General features: G+C 35.2%; 1 protein-coding gene across 17 annotated transcripts in view; it reads right to left on the bottom strand.

Annotated features, from left to right (window-relative positions):
- TENM3 (teneurin transmembrane protein 3) overlaps positions 1-14,578 on the bottom strand; it is a 1,288,622-nt gene that overhangs the window by 1,030,491 nt on the left and 243,553 nt on the right. Inside the window, exon 1 of one of the 17 annotated variants that reach the window (XM_064148898.1) lies at positions 1,988-2,008. The exons of the other annotated variants lie outside the window; for them this stretch is intronic. The gene's annotated coding sequence lies outside the window, so the exon portion shown is untranslated. Of the gene's footprint in view, positions 1-1,987; positions 2,009-14,578 lie in introns of those variants that run through there. 17 annotated transcript variants of the gene reach the window in all.

The following is a 14,578-nucleotide window of genomic DNA, read 5'->3' as shown; positions in this document are numbered from 1 at the left end:
AATGCCCCTTCAGGTAGTTGTAGACAGTAATAAGATCACCCCTAAGAACAAGCAGTGTTACCATCAAGTCATCTATATTCTAAAACGTAAGAGAGTATCTCAGTGCAGTCAAACAAAAGAATCATGCATGACAGCTAAAGAAGAGAAAATACTAACATTAAGGTGCATGTTTTTCTTAGATCATCGTCAGTTCTTATAACTTACTAAGTGCTATCATTGTTTGACAAGTTGGAGTATAAGCATAGGAAGAAACAGAGCTGAGGTTTCAGAAAAATCAGGATCATCATGCTCTAAGTCTTTATTGCTTACATCTTCTGAATATTAAGTGTGATGGAGAAAGTTTAGAAAAGGGCAATTCTGATTTAGACTGCTTGAATTCCAGTTCTATCATTCTGCTTAGTGTTATAGGCTGTCATGTATGTTTGGCTCTCTTCATACCTTCTCCTCATTCATTACGTGTTTTGGAGATCATTCATAGAATGATAAAAAAAAGAAATAGACATTGGTTACTAAGTAGACATTTTCCTACTTCTTTTTTGGCAACCCCAACATTACATGAAAATTTGCATTCTGGTATTGTTCGAATTTATGTACTTGAGAAGTAAAAGACATTTTCAGAAATGTATTCCAGGCAGCCTATAAGCATCTGGAAGAACATCAGTTTGCTTTCTTGAAACTGTCTCATCTGTTAGCAAAACTTAAAACTGGGTGAGTCAACAAAGGAAGGAGAGAATGACTGACTACTGCCAAAGCAGAAGTCAACAGATGAGTGAAGCTACAAGACAAAACAACCTCTTTCCCTTTTACACAAAGCAAAATAAATGCAGACATAATACTAGAATCTCTCCTAAGTACTATAGAACACTTTCATTTCCATATTAGAAGTCCATTGTCTTAGAAATGTAAATCTGGTAAGAGAAGGTGACGACAAGTCTTTCTCAAAAAATGACCATGTATTCTCTTGTGCAAGAGGAAACAGATAAAGGTTACTGTGTAGGTTAAAATACATGTTTGAGTTACAGAGTGACAAAAAGAGGTTTAAAGATCATCACAATCAGGGCACATTTACGGAAGGGAGAGATCTCACACAGCAATGTCAGACTTCCCTTAATCTTTAATAAATCCAGGGTGCTGGAGTTTTGTATCAAGAAGCTGATAAACATTTTTTAAAGCTAAAAATAAGGAACACCAATAGCTATGTAAAATGCCTTCAACCAAAACACAATTGAGTTTGTTGTGTTCACGACAGAACCACAGACAAAACAATCTGCATTTCCCCATCCTTAAGGATAGAACATAAGTTGGAAATAAGCAAGAAACAACAGGGTATTGTCAGAATACACTGGCAATGAAACAGAGGACAGTGAAGAATGACACATATAAAGACTAAGAAATAAAATGATGAAATGAGAATTCTTAGTCTTATGTAAGACCATTGACACAATAATGAGGTTAGAAGCTGAAGAGAAGTATGCCAATCAATGGAATGTTAATACAAGGACACAGAGCGTACAGGGAAGATAGAACAGGATGTTGCTAGCAAATAGATGCTCTTTATCAGTAATCATAGTGCACATATAATCAATATATCCTTGTAGGAACAAACAAAACAAAATACAAGTCAGTCATTAAAAAAAACCCAAAACTAAAAAGTTATACTTCATTTCCAAAAGGAGAACTACAGCAGAATGTGGGAATTTATTTGAAACAAAGAAAACATGTTAAGGTAAAAGCTGAATTTTTAAAGATGTAGAAAATGTGTTAAGAACATAGAGACTCAGAACAAATGAAAGAGTTGCAAAGAAATGTGTTAAGTTCCAAAAGGAAACCATTGTGGCTAAAGAGTGAAGGTAAAAATGGCAATCAGAAATGAGAAGAAAAATGAAGCTGTATATGAGTGATTATACTTTAAGTGAAGAAATATAAATATTGCAGACCATTAAAAAGTTTTGTGAAGAACAAAAAGTACAAAACCTAGAAACTGTACCTTTTTGAAGCACATCAGAAACACGAAGTTCATCACAGTGCCTTTAAGGTCAGCAAAGGGTCAAGATATAAGAGAAACATGAAAACCTAAATTAATGTTTGTTTTCTATGGTGCTCCACAGACTAAGGAGCTCATACTGCATTTCTTTTATACAGGACTTAAAAGGCAGAAAAGCAAAACTAAGGGTCAGTGGAAGAGATCATGCAATAAACAGGTAAAATCAGTACTAACAAAGGACTAGCATCTGAGACCATTTATCCAAGAGTTTTAAAGGAGCTAAAGAATGAAAAACTTAACTACTAATGATGTTGTGTAAAATCTCAGTTAACATTCTTCATACACATGCTGTCTTCCTAACAGCTGGTGAGGGAGCCAACTAGGAAAGGTTGTTTGTAAACAGAGAAGGACTTTGAAGTGATGGGATTGTTGGAGGCTGACTTGGGCAATCACTACATGATGGAGTTCTCAGTTGAAGAAGTATAGAGTGGAATCATTGTTTGTGAGAAAACTTTTTCCACTACACAGAACACATTCAGCTTTAGTTAGAAGGAGCTATTTTTGCTTTCTATTGTCTTCCTCTCTGCCTGAAGGTGGCAGCATCAAGATGCTAATACTCCAGCAGTTTTAATCAGTTCCTCTTAAAAATAAATTTCATTTGCAATTTCAAAATGAATAGTTTAACAGGACCTTAAAAGACACAGACACCAAGGGCAACGGCTTATACTAATTACTCTAAAATAATGTCTCAATTATTTTGTTTGAATCATGCACAACAGGTGTATAATACTATTGTTTTAATAAAGGCAGTGATAGTAGACTATTTTAAAATACTCTCATAAAGCAGCATTTTTAAACTTTGGTGCAAAATTTGGGAAATCAGGCAGCAGGCTTAGCAAAGATGTATAATAATACATAAGAGATTTGAGAGCAATTGTCAGAGTGATGCAAACACACAGTAACTTTGGCCTTATTATTTTTCTGCTTTAAAGTGGGTATGTCAAGAGCTTTGGCACTTGTGATTTTTAATTTTTTATGAGTATTGAGAGGACTGCTTCCACTCAAAATGTCCTTCCTAGAGTAGACCACACCTGGCTATAGGCCTGCAAGAAGATTTTGAAATTATGTCAAATCATGAAATTTAATTTTACATAAACCAGGGAGACCTGTATGCATCTAGAAGACAACAGGAAAACATTAGCACATTAAAAAGTAATCATGGCCTGCTACAGATTACATTCAGCACCTAGGGAGGTTACTCTCACTCTCTGCTCTGCCCTAGTGAGACCACATCTGGAATACTGGGTCCAATTTTGGTTTTCCCAGTTCAGGAGAGACAGGGACCTGCTAGAAAAGAGTCCAGCAGAGAGTCACAAGGATGATTGAGGAACCTGAGCATCTCCCTTACGAAGACACACTGAGAAACCTGGGATTGTTTAGTTTGAAGAAGACCGAGAGGAGATCTTATCAACGTGTTTGAATACCTGAGGTGTGGGTTTCACGATGACTGGGCAAATTTCTTTTCAGTGGTCAGCAGCAATAAGACAAGGAGCAAAGGGTACAAACTGGAACATAGAAGGTTTCATCTCAGCATGAGAGGAAACTTCTTTAGAGTGAGGGTGACAAAGCACTGGAACAGGCTGCCCAGACAGCTTGTAGAGTCTCCTTTCAAGACTTCCAAAACCCACATGGATGCATTCCTCAGTGATCTAGTCTAGCTGATCCTGCCTTAGCAGGGAGATTAGACTTGATTTCTGGAGGTCCCTTCCGATCTCTAAGATTCTGTGATTCTGTAGTTTTGTAAAGGTCAGATTAGGATTTTCTTACTTCCAAGACACATAAATGTCAAGAAAGCCTTTAAACTGAAAGTTGTTTGAAACAGTAATATTTTAAGGTGGAGATATAATTCATATTTGTTGTTTCATAATTACAAAAATCTTATAGAACTGTTTTGATTGGAAGAGACCACTAAGATCATTGAGTCCATTTTCAATTTAAGATTACCACAGTCATTTACCATGTCCCAACGTGCTATGTCCACACACTTCTTGAACACCTCCAGGGACAGTGACTCCAGCACATCCCTGGGTAACCTAGTCTGATGTCTGACCGCTCTTTCAGTAAAGAATTTTTTCCTAATATCCAACCTAAGACTCCACTGGTGCATGCACTACAAATGTCATCTCAATGTTAAATGCCATTGTCAAATTGGATTCACCATGTATGCAGTTGAACTCAAAGAACAGAAGTCTTGGAGACAGACAAAAAGTAGTGCAAGTTCACAAGGTCTGAAAGGTTGTAATGGAGATTTTCCCCTTTTCTCCACTTGGAGAAATACAGGCTTCATTTGCATCTTGCAAAATTCACAGGGAAACCAAATAAAAGGGCCTCCAATTTTTAAATTTTAAGTTCTCTTTCCAGACTCAGGATTTTCTCATCAGCATTTTTTAGCTCCTTTAGCATTTGCACTAGACAGGTAACCAGGATTAAAGCATGATTTTCCTGAGCATTTGCTGCTAGTTTTTCAAAGATAATTTTGGGCTACCAACAATTTTTAGCTGCCCACTCCCAACCCAATCCTTTCATTACACAGCCCAAATTATACAATGCTTCCAGCATTGTGCACTTCTTAAGCTCACTGCACCAAATATGTTATGAAAGGGTAATTAATGTGAGATTTTATTTTTCCAAAAGTAATATTTTTAAAAATTTTTTATATTCAGAACACTCACCACTCCCAAACATTAGTGGACTAATGAAGGTGACTACTCACTGTAGGAACTCTGTGATTTCTTATAGAAATGGGAACTACATACTAAATTAAAAACAGTTTTACAGAGAGAAAAAAAATGGCTTTATAGCTCACACTGTTGAATTTTATCTTATCGAAACATATTTTCTTCCTGAGATTTCAAGTAAGTGAGGAAAGTAGATTTCTCTTGCTTAATTAATACCGCAGAGTGGGGTTTTTCATGGCATTATCATTATATTATTATAATGATCACAATAGTAATGTGGTCTCCTTAGCAGAAAAAGTTTCCTTCTCAGCAATGAAATGAAAATTGGTAGACATTTTCTATTAATAAAGCCTTATGCATTACTTTGTACTTAAGAAAATAAGTAACAAACATTAGCCACATTATGAAGATCCATGAACTTAAGCTCTCACTAATTGTTGGGGTTTTTTTTTGTTTTGTACTCCCTACAAATATGGGCTAATTTGACTCTTTTTCCACAAGGATGTTAGGAAGATTATTAGCGTTTGTGAAAAACTGAGCTAATATAGATGTGTGCACCAACCAAGAACTCTTGTGGAAATTAATACTTTAGAGAAGGTACTAAACAGACGACAAAGAAATCATATATCGGGCAAGGCAATGAACAATGAAGAAAACACAAAACATTGAAAAACTGCTTATTAACTGAGCACAATTTGTGTACTTAGAAAAGGAATTCTGTACAAGATAATAGTAGAGAAATATTTCTGAATCCTCAGCTTCCAAACTGGTAATTACAAAATACGTAATAATGCTATCTTATTTTATAAATCTAGCAATAATGATTGTTATAATGCTATTTTTAACAGACTGAAATTTCTGAATAATTTTGAGATTCAGTAATGGAAGATACAATGAAGTATCTAATTACTATGTTAAAAAACCATACTGACTCTAAAGACAGAGACAGAACAGTGTCTAATTCACTGCCTGTCAGACTTGAGATCAGAGCCAATACGAAACCACTTCTTCTATGTTGATGAGCAATGATTACCACTTACTGTCCAGGAGTAATAATACTAGAGAACAGAGAACAGCCCAACTTGATCTTTTATCTCCGTAGACTGTATGAACAATTGTAAATTCTACTGAGATTAGAACTGAAAATGCTGCAATAATTATATGTTTATTTTTCTATAAAGCATTTTTAATTACTCAAGTTGAAAACTGAAACTTCCTACAATTGTAGGGAGCACTTTTTTTCCTGAACTCCTGTTGTTGTATCTGTAATACATTATCTTATGATCTTCACCTATTACAAGACAGCAGTATTTAGCAACAGAGTGTCATTAAAAATGTTTTTGAAAATAATCTTCAGTAGATATAAGTTTCTACTTCTGCTCCAATTTTCAGCTTTCTAATAATAGAGCATTTGAGCTTTATAAATCTTAGAAATCTAATTAGACAATGTTAAGTTCTCTCTAGCTGAAGACACAGATGTTCCATACTGGGAAAATCAGCAAGCCCCAGGGTTTGTTTGGTCTAGTGTAGTGTCAAATTTTCATGGATAATTTAATAGCTAATAAGTCTAATTCTTTCCTGTAAACCAAGAGATGATAAATAATGATTACTCTAAAGCCATAAAATTAACCCTCCAGGCTAAAAAAAAAAAATTGTCAGGAACCATTGAGGAGAATAATTTCTGGTACTTAATGTTTCTTTATTACCAATTATCTCTGAATTGTATACATGTCATGATATGAAAGAAAATGGAAATAAACCCACTGAAATAGTGAAATTAAAAATATATATACATCATGGATGCTGTATGTATCTGGAGCTGTTACATGTAGCTATTAAACTTTATTGATTTCTTTTCCCTTGTCAAATTCAAAGGTTTGTGACATCCACTGCTTCCTTCACCAAAATAGAAGTTTCAATCTACAAAAATAGAACTAGACATAAAAAGGTAATTATTAAGTTTGTGTTCAAGAATCTGCATCCTGTGAGAAAATATATTGATTTTTTCTGAAGAACGTCAGAGTAACCTTTAGCTGCTTATAATAAGGCTAAAAGCAGGCTAAGGCTTATTTGTTTTTATAAATTCATTAACTGAGTCAGTCTGGGTACATCAGGTGAACAACGCTCTATAGCAAAGGTTTTCCAGATGAGCTGGTAACAGTTTTTTCCTTTCTAATGCAGGAGATGGCTTTAGTTTTAAACAGGATGAAAACAGAGGGATTGCAGTAAACATGGCAATAAATAAAGAAGGAGAATAATGCCTAAATACAGAAACTCAGCAAAAATTCAGAAAACACATACATTCTAAAGACATACTATGGTATTTGGGAATAGCATTTATCTAATAAAAGGTTATGTGCAAAACTGTAGGGAGACTCTTATAGAATTACGCTACCACTGAAAAAAACAAAAAACAACAACCTAAAACAACACCAACCATGTACTGAATTCACAGTCTTTGAGGAAAATAGCTCTCAACTGGTCATAAAATAAATGACCAAAAAGATAAATCTAGAAATTTATAAACAACTGCTTTTAATCTCTGTTTCTTGTAACTGCTAGTTTTAATTACACAGAAGAAGCACACCATAATTTCAGATACAAAAATATAAGGAACATTATGAAGTTATTAGTAAGTAATCTTCAATTAAAGTTGTGATAAATTCAGAAGTGAAAGGAAAATCAACTATCCAAACAATATCCAGTGTTTCAGGTTTCCTGGAAAGGCTACAAGAGCTCAAGGGCTATCTTAATTCAGTTGGCAGATTCAATCAGAGAAGCAAAGATGTATAAATGTGTGCAAAACAGTATCAAGAATAATAGAGGACATTCCAATACCATTGTATATATTTTATGTGTATATATTTTACTTGTATATATTAAATTTATAACAGCATTTGCAGATAGAATTTCTCAGATTTAAGAATCAAGACTGAACATTTCAGAAAATTATGAAGACAACTGGCAACTACACTGAAAACTCACTTAAGAACAGAGAACAAAGACAATAACAAGAGAAAACCATGAAAAAAAAATTTTAGACAGTAAGTTCTCTTCACCTCTAAGTGTAAAAACAGTTGTTTAAATAACAGAAAAGAATAACAAATTAAAAAGTTTTATGTGACAGAGTTTCTACACTAGTTTTAGATTAACTAGCCATGGAGAAAGCTTATTCACACAAGCCAATCAGGTAATTTTCTTGTTATAGATGTGCTTACTGATCACTTTTGATAAAGCCAAATTAACCAGCCACTGAGTCAATAAAGTTCTTCCACTTTTTTCCTTTTTTTTTTTTTTTGAGCTGGATGCTGTTTTGGATTTTTCTGAATGTTTGTGAATATCCTGCATTTATTATGATACTAATGAATTTTCAAATAAGTTGTTCAGGTACACAGCTTTTTCTAATTTAAATATAATTAAAATATTAAAGAAATATTTAGACTAGAAAGACTTTTACATTAGTGCCAAACACTGCTCTTTCCTCCTTCCAATTCTTCTTTTTTGTTGTTGTTTGAAGAACAAGGGAATTATTGGCATGCAATGAGATTAAAATCATATGTAAGTCACCTCTACATGCCTATGAAATAGCTTACATGACAAAATTTTAATAATCTGTGCCAATGTTCTTGTTACATCTACCAAATGCCAACTCAGCCTCAGAATCAGCTGTCTTAGGCTAAGAATTGAAAACTTTCACATTATTTTGTAATTAAATCTATCTTGGGTAGATTTAACTCTTCTTTACACTGATCTATATTAGCCTGAAGTCTTAGGTACACAAATAATTTACTCGTTTAGCAGTATGTGACACAGTTGCTAAACTCAGCTGAGATTTAAAAAACTGTGTCCACTGTAGATGAGAAGCAAATCCAGTTTGTTTAGATGTAAGTTAAAGGACAGCAAAATATCTCCCCCCCCCGCCCCGCCTTGTATTCCTTCTCTTTAAAACTGTGTGCTAGTTTGAGCCTAGCTAGAATGTTTTGATGAGAACTAGATTACAGGCTGTGAAAGGAAAACAAGGCTGATGCCTACCTTGCTCACAGGTTTGCTGAGATGTATAAGAACAAGAATCAAAACATAGATAAGGCACTGCTACTCCTGCTGGGCAGCTCCACGCTGCATCTGTCTCTATCCTATCCTCTCTGTCATTTCTCTGATTAATCCACTTTGCTTCCTAACCCCCTGGCTGAACCTCCATTCTTCCTTAGGACTGGGGTAAGGTTGAGGGGGAGAGAAGGTGGAAGGGTGGTTGGAAGCCCCTCCTGGGGACTCAAGTTTCTGGGAAGGGTGTTGTGTTTCTGTATTACCTTTTACCTTACATATTTCTGAATATTTCTGTATATACTGTAAACATCTGCTTGTATATTCTGCTAAGCTGTAAATAATAAGCTTCATCAATTTCCAGAGCCGGCTGAGTCTAGTCTGGGTGATTTCCAAAGGCGCGGGGTGGGGAGGGAGGCAGGGGCGAGGGACAGGTAACACCCAAACCACCACAAACTGTATACACAGACAGCTGCTGTGTTGCAGTAGATGTACATGGCAACACAGTAACTGGCTTCCTTTCTCTTGAGAGAAGTCTAATGCAATCACTTGTTACACTTTTCACACTTGACACAAATCACACCAGTTTACATCTTCTCAGGTGTCAGAGAAGTAAATATCCCAACCTGATGACATCTGTCTCCTTAATTCCAGTTGACATTACAAAACCCCTGCTTTTCTAGGAAATGGATTACTGAAAAAGCAATACCAAGTGAGTAGCTTTTATGTACTAATCAATATACAATGTGCAAAAAGTCTAACTCGAAACTGAGTCACAAAGAACAAACTTGATTATTTAACTTTTTCCCTGAAAATACCTCTCACATTGCCCATCTTCTGTAGTTTCACAAGCTCATGATGTTTCAAATTTTTTTTCCCTCCTATTACAGCTAAAGAATGGCCTTCTAAAAAAAGTATGCATTGTCTGGAAGGGGGAAGCTTTTCCCACCTTCCAGAACTATGGCTGGCTGCTTTCCATCGTCTCTGCTTTAGCTTAGAAGTCATCATCAGGAAGCTGTCCCCAGACCATAGCAGATTTTACTTATGAATATTTGAAAAGCTAATACAGTTGATAGATCAAACAGTTATTTTTAGTACTTGTAGTCATTTATATTTCTTTTTATTTCTCAGATTTGAAAACATCAGTTATGTCTGATATGGTGTTTTATGTACTCTCCAAATACTTACTCTGCTTCTATGCACAGCACACTGCTGAAGTGTTGGCCTAAGATATTTTTTGTCACACTGAGTTGATATAGAGTTTCTAATTAGTTATGTATCCATGTATTTTTCATAGAGAAAAAATTGTATAAGTTTCTATAAAACCAAGAATGCTTCTTCCTGCAAATTTAACATGTGTGGCTCCTTTTAACCCAGAGCCCTGGTTTCTAGAGTGCGTGGGAGTCCACTGACCCTCTTCGGCTGCCAACTGGTGTAGGTTTAAAGTTACTCCTCTCTGAGGTTTGAATGACCTAGAACTTGCCTTGGTAAAAGGACTGTAGCAAGTATGCTGTGACACTAAATATTCTTTTGCCCTAGTTGTAAGGATTATTCACAAACCAAAGAAGCAGAAATCTTATCCTCTAACTAAGGAGCTATTATCAGATGGCCACTTGAATTCTCTTTCCAGAAAACAATACAGCAATAATCTCTCATCAACCTTTTGCCTTTCTGTACATTGCATGAAACACTGTCCTCATAAAAGAATGAGATCAACATCTGCACAACTCAAATTATAAACAGAATTTTCATGTCATAAGTTATAGAAAACACAGTCAATTAAATGCAAGAACATTTTCCGTTGGGTAAATTGCAAGAAAAAAAATGTTGTCTGGGAATTACTCCTCTAGAAAAGCTAATTTCTTTGTATGCATAATTTAATTACTTAAAAGCAATTAGAAAAAATACTTCATAAGCAATTTTTAAATTAAAGAAAATATACAATAATTATTGCTTTGAAGCTTTTTTTGCAAATAAGCACATTTTTGTTAACTGTTAAAGGAAGTTATTCTTCCAGTCCACCAAATCTGGAGCTTTCAGAGAATTGCAGAATGGCAAGGGGTTGGACAGGCCCTCCAGAGATCATCAAGTCCAACCTCTCCACCAAAACAAGACCACCAAGGGCAGTTCACTCAGGAACATGTCCAGACATGTCTTGAAAGTCCAGAGGAGACTTTGTAACTTCTTTTGGCAGCCTATTTAAGTAGTCTTTCACCCTTACAGTAATCTTCCCTCATGCTGAAGTGGAATTTTCTGTGTTACAATTTCTGTGTGTTCTCCCTTGTCCTATCACACTGCACCACAAATGAAACTGTCTCCTTCTTGACACCCACACTTCAGATATTTGTAACCATTAATAAGATCCCTTCTCTCAGTCTTCTCATCTCCAGATTAAACAGACACAAACTTTTAATACATGGCTGTATTTATGTATTTATTAAATTCTCAGTTGCTGGTGGCCAATTTTTAAGTCTCTTTTCCTCTGAATATCAGACAAACTAAGATGTTCAGATTTCCTGTGAAGGATAAATCTTGCACCTAAGCTAGGAAAGAACTTGGTTTTATAAAATTCTTATTGAAGAAAATGCTTGCACTAAACTAAATAATTTGAGGAAATGTAACATGTCTGTGAGCCAGCTCTTATTCTTGTGAGCTTTAAAAAAAATCTCTTTCCTGATAAGAGAGATGTTCCAGTTCCCTAACCACCCTTGTGGCCCTGCGCTGGACTCTCTGTAGTATATCCCTGTCCCTCTTGAAATGGACACAATACTCCAGATGTGGTCTCACTAGGGCAGAGTAGAGGGAAAGGAAAACCTCCCTTAACCTCCTGGGCACACTTTTTGAACAAAGCCCATACATTATTTAAACCTAGTTTGGCATTATCAGATGTTATAGTCTAAAGTGTGTGGAAAGTGAATTTTAAATTATCAGTATCTACAGTTTATTCTTGTGGTTTTTAATGAGCACTAAGAAAGCCAGTTAAATGCCACACATCTCTGGCTTGTGGCTCTTCAGCAGCCACTAAAAAGCCATCCTTCTAAAAGGAATAAAATCCCAATCAAATTCTTGCTTGGGATTGGGATTTTAGTGGAGATAAAGCTCTAGAAAGTTCACATCAATATTAAGAACTGCTTTAACAGTCAGTCTTGGAATTTTCTCATCATTCCTTCTCTCAGCAACAGCAAGTAGAGTATCTAGTTGGCAATATCTAAAATGTACCTCTTTCTATTAAGCTATTGAAAAAGCATGTACATGCTCAATAATAGCTTTGGTTTGCAAGTCACACATTGGATTTCTTAAAGCTTTTCTGAACACAATCTTTACTTTTTGATCCATGCACAGAGATAGAACCACAGGCAACAGATCTAAGTTGGATTAGATATCAGCAAGAACATGTTATACCACTAAGGTGGGATCACATACTAGAACAATTGCACCAAAATGGCTTTAAAGTCTTTCTGAAAGTCTTCAAGATTCAAGTAACTGATTTAATAAGACCTTTTCTGAGCAGGTTCTTGAACTAAACTCCTTGAAGTCATTTCCAGTCTCAGTTACTTTACAAATTTATCAAAGGAGTTGCCTACATTTTCAATTAAAATTATTTACATTTTACAAGATTTTTAACTACAGCAACAGAGTAGGAAGGAGAAAGAAGTATGACTACAGCCCTAGAGAGATTTTGGCCCCTGTTCTCAGTACTTATTGTCTCAGTATTCAGTTTCTTCTCTTGAATGCAAAACACCAACTCATATGAAACTCAGGACTCCTATTTTCATCCTAATCAGACAGGTCAGTAATCTAACTCCCTCTTTCCTCTCTCACGTGTTTAGACATCTCAGACTCTGTATTTGACATCAGTACATGTGGAATTCAATTTTGAGCACAAAAAAGCGATTTGACTACCTCCATCAGAATCTTGGAAAGGTTATTCAGGTCACAGATGTGGTCTAACAAAAAACTGCATCCTAGTTTCACATGCAAGCAAGATTCACAAAAAGCACCATTCTCAAACAGCTTCTACGAAGTATGCATTCCCTGCTCAGTCTTCCAGTTTTTGTGAATACTCAGTCCCCATACAGCTTATATTCAGATTTTAAGCTGCAACAACAAAGGGCATTCTGAGAAGAAACTTTCTGATATATTAACACTGAGCAGAAAGTGCTCAGCTCTCCTTTCAGTTCCCTTCTTTTCTCCACAGCTGTTTTGTTCCATTTCTTCCTGTTTGATCTGGTCCAAATCCGATTCAGTAACTTTAAACCAGTTGTGAAATCCTTGAACACTATCAAACTGCTGGATCCCTAGCTGTGTTAGATACACTCAATAGCCAGAACTAAGGAGAGATGGGTTTTCATTTTCTCACCCATTATTATCAGCAACTCTATGTCCAACACATTCACTATTTTTAAGTTACAATACTATTCAAAATATGTAAGGTCACATTTTAGGTATTGAAATGATTTTCAATTTCCTTGTGACATCTTTCACTAAATTCTAAAACTGATTTTTAAAATGCAGTAGTGAAAACAGCAGTCAAGCCTATCATTTGCTTCATAATAAAAAGAGGTTCACTATTCAAAAAGGACCACTGATAGCAGTGCATAGCTTATTAACAGCACAGCTGCTTTCCAGCAAAACTGGAAATTCAAAATTATATCAAATACACCAAACAGCTCAGGAACTACAAATATCAGTCATATATAAATTTTACACTATGAGAAAACTAAAATAAGCAAATTCTCTCCTTCTGACCTGTTATTTATATTTCTATCTAAACATACAGAACTCAAGATCAAGATATTTAGTGTCTCAAAATATGTTTTATCAACATTAATAATATTTTTCACTATTAAATTTAATTTGTAGAAAAGAAACAACCAACCAGACAAAAATTAGGAAATACAACCAGAAATGCTGACCTTCTATTTTATCTATATTGGCTGAATTCACTTCAAAGCTTTGATTTTAGAAAATAAATAAATATGTCTGTGAAACATGCTTTCCTGAGTTAACCCAGTTACGACTTCTAAATAAATAGATAGAAATAACATTGTCACAGGAAATTGTGGGGACTTTTACCTATTCATGACTGCTTTTGCCTAAAACCTATAATAGTGTTCGGATGCTTTATCAGTAAGCAGATAAATAGAAATTATGATGTATGAATACTCCCTTTTTACTTTATGTAAAAGATCTGATATTGTAGCCTGGTCAAATGGGGGATGGGGCTGTGTGGGGGTGTTGTTTGCTTGCTTGTTATGGTTGTAGTTCACTTTCTAGGATATTACCATCTCTTCATATGTTCTCATTTTATAAACCAGAAAAAAAAAACCAACCCAACAAACAACAACTAAACACCAACAGCATGAAAAGAGGTAGTTTCTCAGATATCCTTCTCCAAATCATGTTGTGCCCTATGCTGATCACCATAATGACACAACAATGTTTTACTTTTTTCCCCCAATAGCAATATGCTTATGCACAATGCTCGTTTGTGTAAGTCGTCCTTGATTGACTGGCTGCAGCTCAGAAAAGACTTATCTTGCCAATGGCTGACAAGACCTCTCTTTACATGAAGTGCTACAAGCCTGTGCTTTTGAAGTGGAAAGATCAGAGTTCTTAGATCTGCATAACTGTGATGCTTGTTAAAGCTTTTTTATTAAATTAAGATAGCTTATTAAAATAACTATACAGTTATAGCCCTTTTTTCCAGTCCAAAGATACAGTGTGTTCTTTTTTTAGATGTACATAATTCTTTTGGAAGTAACATATTCTGTGGTCCATGCCAAGCTCATGTTACTTATTGAATGGGATTATT

This window comes from Pogoniulus pusillus, chromosome 9 (genome assembly GCF_015220805.1).
Source record: "Pogoniulus pusillus isolate bPogPus1 chromosome 9, bPogPus1.pri, whole genome shotgun sequence".
Lineage (NCBI taxonomy): Eukaryota > Metazoa > Chordata > Aves > Piciformes > Lybiidae > Pogoniulus > Pogoniulus pusillus.
This window is presented reverse-complemented; position numbering and strand designations above follow the sequence as displayed.